This window comes from Megalobrama amblycephala, linkage group LG15 (assembly GCF_018812025.1).
Source record: "Megalobrama amblycephala isolate DHTTF-2021 linkage group LG15, ASM1881202v1, whole genome shotgun sequence".
NCBI lineage: Eukaryota > Metazoa > Chordata > Actinopteri > Cypriniformes > Xenocyprididae > Megalobrama > Megalobrama amblycephala.
In genome coordinates, this window is record NC_063058.1 from 28,008,589 (window position 1) to 28,021,556 (window position 12,968).

At 40.2% G+C, this 12,968-nt stretch overlaps 1 long non-coding RNA gene across 1 annotated transcript; it reads right to left on the reverse strand.

The window, feature by feature from the left end:
- Positions 1 to 1,053: 1,053 nt before the first annotated feature.
- On the reverse strand, positions 1,054 to 12,346 carry LOC125246836. Its single transcript, XR_007179969.1, has 4 exons — positions 12,291 to 12,346; positions 11,487 to 11,647; positions 11,287 to 11,334; positions 1,054 to 2,007 (listed from the first exon to the last, which is right to left on the reverse strand). It is a non-coding gene; the product is annotated as an uncharacterized LOC125246836 (long non-coding RNA).
- Positions 12,347 to 12,968: the final 622 nt, after the last annotated feature.

Genomic DNA, 12,968 nt, shown 5'->3' on the forward strand with positions numbered 1-12,968 from the left:
GTCATTACTATGAGCGCTGGTGTTTTCAATTCATACTTGAAGTCGGAGGGCGCTCTCTGTGCATTTTTAGTCCACAAATTCATCTAAAAGAAGAAGAGGCTATTCCATGAATGGAGTTTCCAATTCATACTGCAGCCGGAGGGCGCTAAAGAAACAAAAACTCATCTAAAATTCATCTATAGAAGAAAAGAAAACAGGAACTAACTGCATGTCTTCTAGAGCTCGCTAACCATGACTTTTACATCCAGATAAACACTTTTCAAGACAATAAATACACGATTGAGACGATGAATGCATGTATTGCCTCTGAATTTGCGTCTGAATAGCGCTGGCTCCGTGGGCGTGGCCGCATTAGCGGATAATGAGCTGAATCACTGACTTCTGACATGGCTCTCTTTTCATACAGATTACATAAACACAGAAGGTTTGTTTTCGATTTGACTTACATGATTTAAAACCTGACATCTTAACGTTTTTTTAGACATAAGTGTAATTTTTCTGTGATTAGTATTCACTAAGTTACAGTTCATTTTCTGAGAACTATCAGATTGGACTTCGTTCAGAGGGAGAGGAGAAATCACGCATCATGTTAGTTTTCTTTATTTTACAAAAAGCACAACATTTTGTTTTTACTCTGAGTGTATACAAATAAAAGAAGATATTCTATAGTTTCAATTGATATATTACTTATGTCTCTATGACAAAAATGACGGAGTATTTTAAGTCTGTTTTGCTGCAATGTGAAAAAAAACCTGCAAAACGCGCCGGCGCGTTTTCAGACCTCAGAGAGTTAAATCAAATGCTCGGAGTACATATGGTCCCTCTCTAAATAGTGTTAAAGTAACACTGAAGCAGAGTTAAAGTTAATGAGATAATTAAGCAATTAATAAGGCTGTGACTGAAGTCAGCTGTGTTCTTGTGTTTCTCTTTTCTTCAGTGATTCTGCTTGTTAACAGCAGGTGTTCATCACTAATGCACAATTATCATTTAATTAATTGTTTAATTATCTCATTAACTTTAACTCTGCTTTAGTGTTATTTTAGAACTATTTAGAGAGGGACCATATGTACTCTGAGCAGAGTTGATTTAACTCTGGAGATTTTTCTGTGTACTTATTGTAATAAGCATTCTAAAATATTTACAGTATAAATAATTTGTTAATTTTCCTGGTTGTTACCCCTTTATTCCCCAAACTTTACATATTGTGTCCTTATACCTACACATACATACTCTATAGGTACTCTATAATTACTGAAATTATGCTGTGAATTAATTTTACTGACGCAGTACTTTGCGGGCTGTAATCTAAAGAGTTACATTTATTCTGATGTTATTTCACTGACAGAAGTTCAGCTGTAGTATTAATGTAATGAAGAGAAAATAAGACACTCTATAACATCTCACTGTTTCTAATTTATCATGAGCTCAAAGCATTATGGAAAGAATCTCTCTAGAGTCTGTTCTGATTCATCAACACAGTTTCATTGATGATCCAACAATATAAATCCCCAAACCCAGGATAGAGCGGTTGAGTGAATGTGGTCTGGACTGTGTGGATGAGGCTCATTGTGTCTCCAGAGACGCTGTAGAAGGACAGAGTTCCTGCACTGTGATCCACATACACTCCTATTCTACAGCTGATCGACTTTACAGGGAATTCAGTCTTTATGTTATTGTGTCTGAATGAGTAACTGGAGGAAGAGCAGAACAAACTCCAGGACTGATCATTAGATCCAAACCAACACTTATTATCCCCTCCCTTCCTCCTGATGCTCTTATATGACACTGATATTAATACACCAACACCACTCCACTCAATCTCCCAGTAACAGCGTCGATCACACACACTCTCTCTACACAACACCTGAGGATTACATTCATCAAATCTGTCTGGATGATCAGGATATGGCTGAAGCTCTGTGCCAGTGCGTGTAATCACTCTATTCTTCTTAGACAGCCGGAGGCGTTTATTCACTGTGTTCAGATCCAGAGTGAGCTGATGGGAATCTGATGGAGATAAAACACATCACAATCAGGAATTATCAATCTGTCTGATATCCTGTGATATCCCATCATTATCATTATCAAACATTTTCTAAATGCCTTCCCTGAGTATATATGTTAGTTATTATTCTGTTTATTATAATTAGGCCTATTATTATAACATTGAATATTCAAATGTTTGGGGTCAGTACGATTCTTTTTAAAATAAACTGATACTTTAATTCAGCAAAGATCCATCAAGTTGATTCCACAATAAGTGTAACTAGATAAAAATAATTTTGTAGACAAACTTTAAGTTGGCTTGAAAGTTTAAAAAATAAAGTTTTATTTTTGTGGTTTTAAAAGGCGGATAGCATGGGCGAGGCTAGCTTCAGCACCCCTAAAAAGGAGCTCAGCACCCCTAAAACTTGGAGTAAGAAATGTTGTTATTCTAAAATTTTTGTTCGTCTTTTACAAGGTTAAATAATGTCCAAAACATATTCCGTAGTTTGTGGTTTAAAATGTATGTGTTAAGGATGAAAATGAAAACATCCCCCTTAGCAAATGGTGTCATCCTCTTCTCTTCTTCTACTTCTCCTCTGTACCTGCACCGCTCAGCACGACCGTCATCCAGCGCGAAACACACGCAGAGTGAGTAGTGTTGTGAATCAACTAAGTTGCTCCAAAGCTCTCACACTTCTTTCCTTTTACCTAGAGTTGTTCCGGTTCCAAAACTATATCGGTGAGTACTGGAGTCAGTATCCTGAATCACCATGGTACACCTATAATCAGGGTGCGATTTGTAGGGGGGGATGGGGGGGATTTCCCCCCTTCTGGTCTGTGTATCCCTGCCTCTGCTGAATTATTTTTATCCCTGGTGGGGATAAAAAAAATATCCCCCCTGGGTGATGCTACTCCTCAAACCACCAACAGAGCATATAAAATACCAAAAACCTAAATCTTTTTTTAAAACATCGCCAAGTAAAACACTGCGTTTATATAGAACTGTCTCTTTACGACCACAACAAATGGGACACTTTTCAGACGCGCATTCCGACTTCGCCTCAGCGCCAGGCACAAGTCAAACGAGCGTGGAAAAGGTGCAGGTGACGACGAGGAAGCTTTTGTTGAACAACATTGAACTGCGGTCAGATGAGACGTTGTCAGGCTATGTTGGTAAAACTCAGGAAAATTAACACGTGTAGGGAAAACACCCTAGGAAGTAAAATTAGCTCAAATGAATAAAGAGTTGTTTAGATTACGACCGAGCAACTGATTCGTCCAGCGTTCATTTGCCCGAGCCGTAATAAGCTCTTGTAACGGATATAAATATCCAACAATCGTGAAAACACTGATTAGAGCACGGTAACTTGAAATCGACAGTTTAAGACATTAAATCATAAAGCACATAATACAAGACACTTTCTTTTAAAATCTACAAGAGATTTTATTTATTCTAACACAAACTAATCTAACACAAAGGCACGCACGCACACACACACACACATACATTCATACGCGTTGCAGTAAGAAGGAAATGAGAGAGAAAGAGTTTTGAAAGAGAGAGAGAGAGAGAGAGAGAGAGAGTGATCTGATTAACGGAATTCCTATCAATGCATTTCAAAGACCAGAACGAACCATGAATCATTCATTTAAATGCACCAGTTCAGTTTTCATCTGGAGGTACTTGCTTGCGTTGACTTAAAGGTGAATTTCCCTCGTCGTGCAGAGAGGGGTTTCCCAAGTCGATGATTGGTCCAGATCAGGTCCGTGTGGAACAATGAAGGAAGTCTCTTTGTCGCTGGAGTTGAAGCGGCAAAAGTCGTTGGTTGAACTTTGCGGCGAAACTTAGGACACAAGACTTTCAGCGGTAAAGGAGAATTAAGTAAAAGAAAAGAAAAGTGAGTGAAGGTTGAATGGCTTGAATGAGCTGCTTGTCTGTTCTTTCTTGTTACTCCATTGTTCTTGGTACTTGTCTTGGCTTCTTTTCCCAGAACAGAACCAACTCCCTGTTCGTTTACTAACCAACTTCTCCCCTTCACTATCTTGCAATATGATCATTTAAACTTAGTTGTTTGTCACACCTCTGAGGAGTCCTGGCCAATCAGACATTGTCCTGTTTCAAGAGGGCCTTCCTCTGCCCCCAATAAAACATAAGTGTTACATCCTGTTCTGTCTCTGCTTTAGCAGAGTGCCATTTTAACATAATTTCTATTAACTGGAATATGATACATTTTAAACAGATTTCATTCAAGCCATGATTTAAGAAAGATGAAAAGAAATAAATCAAGTCCAAATAAGGCATACTTTCAGTCATTCAGTCAAGAGTTAACATATTTACATGAATTGCGAGTGTTCTAAAGCCTAACTGTTTACAGGTAGTACTTGTGGACACATAATGCAAAATGTATGTAGTTAAAAGATGTTTGATAAGTCCGTTAAAATTGTTGGAACAATTTTGAAGCAGTTTTATTTGTTCAACAGTCTCGTTGGCTTTCCTGTGAAGTAAGGAAACAAAAGGGTCTGGATTGTCTCTCTGTCTTCTTGGGTGACCCTTTGGTATGTCGCTTCTACTATCAGGAAGCATGTGTCGTAAAAGTAATCAGCCTGGCTTTATCTGCAGACGGGCCGGAGCCGAAACCTCGATTCTGAATTAGAATTATGTTTTGAAAGAATCATCTGAATGATTCATTTGTCTGGTTCGTCCACAGTTCCTACACACGCAAATGCACCGGCGTGCGCTGCATAATTACTTTATTATAGCTTAAATAAAGCGCAAAAGAAACTACGAGCAATGACCGTCGTTGTTCTGTTGTAAGTTAAGTCATGAAATTACCAAACATGCGATTAAAGCTGCCTCAAAACTGTGCAGGCATGCATGTATTTGTTGACATGGTTTTAAAGCTATTGTTATCCAATTTGTTGGCCTTAAAATGTCTTAAAATGCACATATGTACACCAGGGAAATGTGTCTATATAATAAAATCTGAGGTAAACGTGTATGCACTGTGATCAAAAATAAATGGGACCAAACGCGATTGAATGTAAATTTGGGTCTCGTTATTCAATTAATAACTACCGATTGATTTTGCATTTCTATCAGAAATGAAGAATTATTAGTGTCATTGTAGTGTTGCAAATATCTAAGCTATCTAATACTTCAAATCTCAAGGTTAAATCAGAAGATTTTTTGTAAAAATGTTTATGTAACAGCTGCCAAAAATAGTATATAGCTCCACTGTGGTTTTTAACAAATTTTCAAAAAAAAAAAAAAAAAAAACTTTTCAAAACACCCCCCCTCTGTTTTTTTCACAAATCGCACCCTGCCTATAATAAGTGTTTATTTTCGGACTATTTTAGTCCAGCAGGTCGCCGCCGCTGTGGAGTAGCACAGGACCTGGATGACTCGTCCATAGTCATAAATGGAGAGAAGTAGCACCGGTTACAATTTTCTTCCGCAAGACGCATGCAGTTACTTTGTTCAATGACAATAAAGTTGAATCTAATCGAACCAATCTGATGACCGTTGATACAAAAGGAGGCACATGGAGTTAACGGTCAGGAAAACCAGCTGAGTGAAGAAGGTTTTGTGTTTGTTACAGGGGGCTGTCTGTGTGAACTCTCACAATTAAGCTGGTGTTCTGAAAAGGTCTCAAAAAAAAAGGAAAAAAAAATCTGGATTTTGGAGTTAGTTCAATCAATGTTAAAATGATAAAGTTATTTTTCAATAGACATATTTTTTGTTTTTGTGTGAAAAGAGGGTGGGTGGTGGCAGTGGGGCTCATTGGGTGCTCAGCACCCCTAAAGCTCTGACCCTAGAATCGCCCCTGGCGGATAGATAAATAAACTCAAAGTGGTTGCTAAGGTGTTGTTATGTTTTGCTACGGTTTGCTAGTAATATAACATTGCTAGCATGTTTTAAATGGGACATATCACGAGAGCCACTCCCCCTCGGGTCATACTTAGGCTGTCAGTGACACAGTTCCACAGAAGGCCTACCAAGGCCGCTCAAACACTTCTGATACCCAGCTTCTTTCAAAAAAAAAGGGGGGTACCTTTTAGGAAATGTAGCCAAGGGGAACCCAAAGGAATCCAGGGGAAGAAATTCGACCCTGATTGCCACCAGGGAGGCCGACCTGGTCTAGCAATGACCTAGTCTTGGCCAACAACCTGTCTGATCACAGAGTCTCAAGTCACATCTTCAGAGAAGATATCCAGTAAAAATGAGTAATCCAGTAATCAACTCAGACCAGATCGCAGAGACAGGCATCCTGGAGAGCGGGACTCAGCTTAGCACTTTTTACACTTACAAGTGAGGGAGTAAATTCTGCTCAATCCTAGGATCTACTCAGTGCTTGGTTATCTATGCACTGAGGAAGCTGTGCACTCTAATGAGACCCAAACAAGGGAGGCCTTATATAGGCCTTCAACCACTGACCAGACTTTGGGAGCTAAGTGCTATAAAGGACAACCCTCCAGCCGAGGGGAGTACTAAGCTCAACCTAACAGGTAGATCATACTGTAATCACAAAATCATGAAGGCTCCTGGAGAGCCTGCTGAGATATACCCAAATGTGGGGGATATGCTTACAGGATGCCCTGTGAAGGCCAAACGCCTAAAGCAACTCATTTGCTGACAATGCAAGAGCCCACGAACATAGGAACTTGTTCTGATTGAAATCGAGTTTAACTGCCAGATAAGACTGTAGAGTGCCCACATATCAGTCTACCTCAACATTCCAACAAGCAGTGTACTCAGTAAAAACCCTGTTTACTCTTTAAGCAAGAGGAGTACAAACTTACGCCATCATGCTCTGAAGGAGGTCCAAATGGGACCTGCGACTTCAGAATGACACAGGCAACAGCTAGTGGCAGTGCCTAAGCTCTAAGGGAGCCATAAATGAGAACCAAACTATACAGTGAGGTCAACAAATTTAACTCAACCTGAGCTTAAATCCATCCATACATTCCAACAGTCAATGTACTCAGTAAAATCACCTTATACCCTTAGAGTAAGGAGAGTACAAAGAATATTACACCACCATGCTCTGAGGGAGGCCCAAAACGGGCCTACTACCTCAAAAGATCACAGGCATAAAGCTGTGGCAGTATTAGTCTCCAAGTGAGCAAACTCTATACTACACATTTACCAACAAGCCTTGTAATATAACAAGCTATTGTGCTCTGAAGGAGGCCCAAATGAAGCCTTCTACTTCCAACAACACAAGTGTCAGCTTGTGGCAGTTGTACTAACTCTAAAGGGAGCTATCTATGAACCAAACTAACTAGTGAGGTTAAAATAAATAAACTCAACCTGAGCTTAAACATTCCAACAGGCAGTATACTCAGTAAAAACAATTTTTACACTTAAAGCAAGGGGAGTAGAACTAGTCACCGTAATCTGAAGGAGGACCAAAACATCGGCCTACTACTACAGAAGATACAGGTGCTAACCTGTGGCAGTATTTAAAAGAGTTACTGGGCTCACATAGTGTAGGGCAGTAATCAGAACTAACAGTACTAAAGCATAAACAACCCTGAAAAACAGGGTTTTGTGCTATCCATACCTACCATGAACACAGGGTGCGTCCTTCTCACCACAACAGAAACATCTGTACAGAACCCTTAAGGAACAGGAGCTTTATGAAAAAAGCTACAACCATTTCACTCAAGCTTGAACATAATTCAAGGGGCTCAGGGGAAAAGACTAGAGTCAGAGTACCAGCTACATAGTTCTGGGGGAAATGGGCCACAGCAACAATATAGTGTCTTATACACAGTTATAAGGGGCCTATCCACCTGAGACAACAGCACCAGGGAGACTTAGCAATAGTCTGCTACCCTAGCTGCTATCTAATCTAGCACTTACACCATAAGGAAAGGGGATAACGGGCCTTGGCCATTTATCAGGTAGATCAGGCTCCAGTGGAGCCTCCCTGATACTAGCCCTAGAGTTTTAGATCTGCTACCAAGTAGTTGGCCCTAGAGCAGGCCACCTTGAAGGCGAATCCTTAGCACTTCCAGCTAAGTTAGTATTCTGACTCCCTAGAGTTATATCAGAGTGTAGGCTCTTTAAGAGCATCCCTAGTACTTGCCTTGAGCTTGGTCAATACTCGTCTGGTTGAGTCCAGTGGGTACTGCGAGGTAGTGTACTGCGCTCCCAAGGTCTGATCGGAAGGTTGAAGGTCTCTCGTGAGACCTCCCTGGTAGGTCAGCATTTAAGGCTGAGGCACTCTTCTCTCGAGTGGGTCATCATATACCTTGCCCCCTGAGTTGATCTTAAAGGTTTAAGAGGTTGTTTTTAGTAAGAACTCCCTTGGTAGATCAGCTCCTGTTGGAGCTGGAGGTATGTCTCACATTGGGGACCCTATCTAGAGTATTCAGCCTCCAGTGTGCTTTATTTAAGAAGTGCTCTGTAGATCCTAGGTTGAGCAGAGTTACTCCCCTCAATTGCAAGGGTTCAAAAGTTCTAGCTGAGTCCTTCTCCCCAGGATGCCTTTCTCTACAATCCGGTCTGAGTTGGTTACTGCCAGTTTGCAGTCCCTCTTTCTGGATCCCTCCTCTGGAGGCTAGTGCTTTAGAAACTCTGTTTTGGTAACAGATAGTTCGCTGGCCAATATGATTGCCATAATTTGATAGCGTTTCAAACACCGGTTTACACAAAGGTGTTCCCCATATGCGTTAAGACACAGTGTCTCGTTCCCTGTTCTCAGGGAACCATGGTTACATGCGTAACCTGAGATGATATTTTTAAAAGCCACTTCTGCCGAAGCAGAAATGTACATGGCTGGAATGAAGGCCAAAACAGTACCTTCTTAGTAGAACTTGATTTTCACAAGTGCATTGGGTTTCCAAGAAAAGAGGAACTAGACCTTTAATTCTTCCATCACATGAATGTCTAGCACAATATTTAAACTGTACGTTGTACCTTCAAGATGCTGAGATGCCTACACTTTGATATCTAAATTTTGCCTTAATGCCTTTTTGTGGTTTACTGGCCTTGGGGACATGAACTTGTGTACGTGTCCAGTTTTCATAGTATATAAGGACGTTATTTTTCCTGTATGATTAGTCTCTATCTGACATTCTCTGTGTCGTGACTCAATTTTTGCTCTTTGCGACAAGATCTCATCAATTTTTCCTTAGGCAAGAATATTTCACACAGACTTATACTTAGATTTTTGATTAACATATTAATTAGATTTTGTTAAGATCTTACTAAACTTTTGATTAAGATTTTTACTAATGTCTTTCTTAGATAAATCTTAGATTTTGACTTCAAATATTTCATAGATATTAGAAGTTGGTTTCTAACTGTTTGTGTTATTTTGTTATGATAATTTTCCTTTATTAAATTTACATTTTTATCATTCAAAATTCATGTTTATCATTTATTATTTGATCATATTTTATTAAGGAATAAAATTGATTTAATCATCTGACCTAGCTCTCCTCATTGCATCAGGGATATTTCACAATATTACTTTATTTATACATGCAGTAGATGTTCAATATACAGTGGGTACGGAAAGTATTCAGACCCCCTTAAATTTTTCACTCTTTGTTATATTGCAGCCATTTGCTAAAATCATTTAAGTTCATTTTTTTCCTCATTAATGTACACACAGCACCCCATATTGACAGAAAAACACAGAATTGTTGACATTTTTGCAGATTTATTAAAAAAGAAAAACTGAAATATCACATGGTCCTAAGTATTCAGACCCTTTGCTGTGACACTCATATATTTAACTCAGGTGCTGTCCATTTCTTCTGATCATCCTTGAGATGGATTCTACACCTTCATTTGAGTCCAGCTGTGTTTGATTATACTGATTCGGACTTGATTAGGAAAGCCACACACCCAGTCTATATAAGACCTTACAGCTCACAGTGCATGTCAGAGCAAATGAGAATCATGAGGTCAAAGGAACTGCCTGAAGAGCTCAGAGATAGAATTGTGGCAAGGCACAGATCTGGCCAAGGTTACAAAAAACATTTCTGCTGCACTTAAGGTTCCTAAGAGCACAGTGGCCTCCATAATCCTTAAATGGAAGACGTTTGGGACGACCAGAACCCTTCCTAGAGCTGGCTGTCCCGCCAAACTGAGCTATCGGGGGAGAAGAGCCTTGGTGAGAGAGGTAAAGAAGAACCCAAAGATCACTGTTGGCTGAGCTCCAGAGATGCAGTCGGGAGATGGGAGAAAGTTTGTAGAAAAGTCAACCATCACTGCAGCTCCTGCCACCAGTCGGGGCTTTATGGCAGAGTGGCCAGACGGAAGCCTCTCAGTGCAAGACACATGAAAGCCCACATGGAGTTTGCTAAAAAACACCTGAAGGACTCCAAGATGGTGAGAAATAAGATTCTCTGGTCGGATGAGACCAAGATAGAACTTTTTGGCCTTAATTCTAAGCGGTATGTGTTGGAGAAAACCAGGCACTGCTCATCACCTGTCCAATACAGTCCCAACAGTGAAGCATGGTGGTGGCAGCATCATGCTGTGGGGGTGTTTTTCAGCTGCAGGGACAGGACGACTGGTTGCAATCGAGGGAAAGATGAATGCGGCCAAGTACAGGGATATCCTGGACAAAAACCTTCTCCAGAGTGCTCAGGACCTCAGACTGGGCCGAAGGTTTACCTTCCAACAAGACAATGACCCTAAGCACACAGCTGAAATAATGAAGGAGTGGCTTCACAACAACTCTGTGACTGTTCTTGAATGGCCCAGCCAGAGCCCTGACTTAAACCCAATTGAGCATCTCTGGAGAGACTTACAAATGGCTGTCCACCAACGTTTACCATCAAACCTGACAGAACTGGAGAGGATCTGCAAGGAGGAATGGCAGAGGATCCCCAAATCCTGGTGTGAAAAACTTGTTGCATCTTTCCCAAAAAGACTCATGGCTGTATTAGATCTTCTACTAAATACTGAGCAAAGGGTCTGATACTTAGGACCATGTGATATTTCAGTTTTTCTTTTCTAATACATCTGCAAAAATGTCAACAATTCTGTGTTTTTCTGTCAATATGGGGTGCTCTGTGTACATTAATGAGGAAAAAACTGAACTTAAATGATTTTAGCAAATGGCTGCAATATAACAAAGAGTGAAAAATTTAAGGGGTTCTGAATACTTTCCGTACCCACTGTATATTAGCAGTGTCTCATTCAGTTTACTAGATATCCTGTGCAAATCATCATTTACATGATCAACTACAGTATAAAACTCTTCTGTCATGTTTTCTTTCACCTTCTACAGGAAGAACATGATCACACTCAGTGAGTTCTTCTGCTTAGTGACTTACATTGTAGGAAGTCGTTCCTGGTCCTGGGAACAATGTTGGTGAAAGTGACTGTGGAAATCAACAGACATGATGAGTGTGATTATCATGTCAAGAAAAAATGATCCTGCATCTGATCCTAAAACATTTCTAATATGATCTTCTACATGATATGAGATGATAGAGGATCATTTCTGAGAGCAGATGAATCTCCAGGACTTTACCTCTGTCAGAGATCTTCTTGAGCTTCCTCTTTGCAGAAATCCTCCAGTTTGTCTCTCAGCTGACAAACAAATTCTCTCACACCATCAAAAGAGGAGAGAGAACTGAAGGGATCGTCATTTACGTCTGTAGATTCAGGAGGAGCTGAGAGAGACGGGAAACTCTACATAAAACAGAAATCAAAGCTCATCACCTCCACACTTCAGCCAATAACCTGCACTAATGTCAGATTTGAGCAGCTCTTGTTGATCTTTAGTAACTTTCCTCAATCCAGCACTTTCACAGCATCAGATTCATTCTTCTCATATTCATTAAATCATGTTAGAGCATGTAAGTTCTAGTGTTTGACACTTACACTATATGTGAACTTTCATTCCAAGTTTTTCAATTTGAAGATTATCTGATTTTGGTAAACATTGCTCAAAATGTGTAGTCAAACATTGTAAAAAGATAAGTAAATAGATGATTGGAAATCTAGCTGGATGAAACTGGTACCATCAAGTTCATGGATTTCACATTGTTGTAAAACAGTTTAAATATTAGTAAGGTTTTGAGCTGTTGCTCTCTGGAAGCTCAATATATAGTTCAGAAAAAGTTTCCTAAGAGATTTCCAGAGTTGAACTGCATTTGTAAGTGCGTCTCTTTCAAAAGAAGATGATCAGATGAGAGTCTGACTGATGATTATATAATAACCGAACACACAGATCAACACTTCAGTCAACGGCTCATTCTGCTCTCATGAAATGTTTCTCTGCGAGTCTCTTGCTCAAGTCCACTATGATCCTGTTCTTCTAGATCTCTGTTACCTGCAGGAAATGGATGTGATCCTGTGTGTGTGAAAGCTGCTCCAGCTCAGCGTCTCTCCTCCTCAGATCATTGATCTCCTGCTCCAGACGCTCCAGTCGTTCTTCAGCTCGACTCACTGCAGTCTTTTCCTGATCTCTGATCCGCTGTGTGGCCTCAGAGCGGCTTCTCTGAATGGAGCGGATGAGCTCAGTGAAGATCCTCTCACTGTCCTCCACTGCTGTCTGTGCAGAGCGCTGTTAGGACACACATCACAATCACACAGTGGCTTCAGTGAGTCCTGACTGAGACTTCTCAAACTTCTCTTCTTCTCCAGACTCACCTTATGAGACTCCACAGCCTCTCTCAGCTGCTGAAGATCTTTCTCTCTCTGCTGGATCCTCTGCTGGAACGACCTCTGCGTCTCCTTCAGCTGGTTCTAAAGGACAAACCAATGACAGGAGAAACATCACATGATCATCAAGTAAACAGATATGAATCCAGTATCAGTGAAGTGGTGAGACTGAGGGGTTAAAGATCTTTCATGATAAGGTTATAGGTTCATTCATAAGTTCCAGCATTATTTCAATCAATGTCTAGTAGTTTAGGGATAGTTCACCCAGAAATGTAAATTCTTTCTTTTTTTTTCATCCTCATGTCTTTACAAAATTTTATGATTTTCTCTTGCATAACACAAAAGA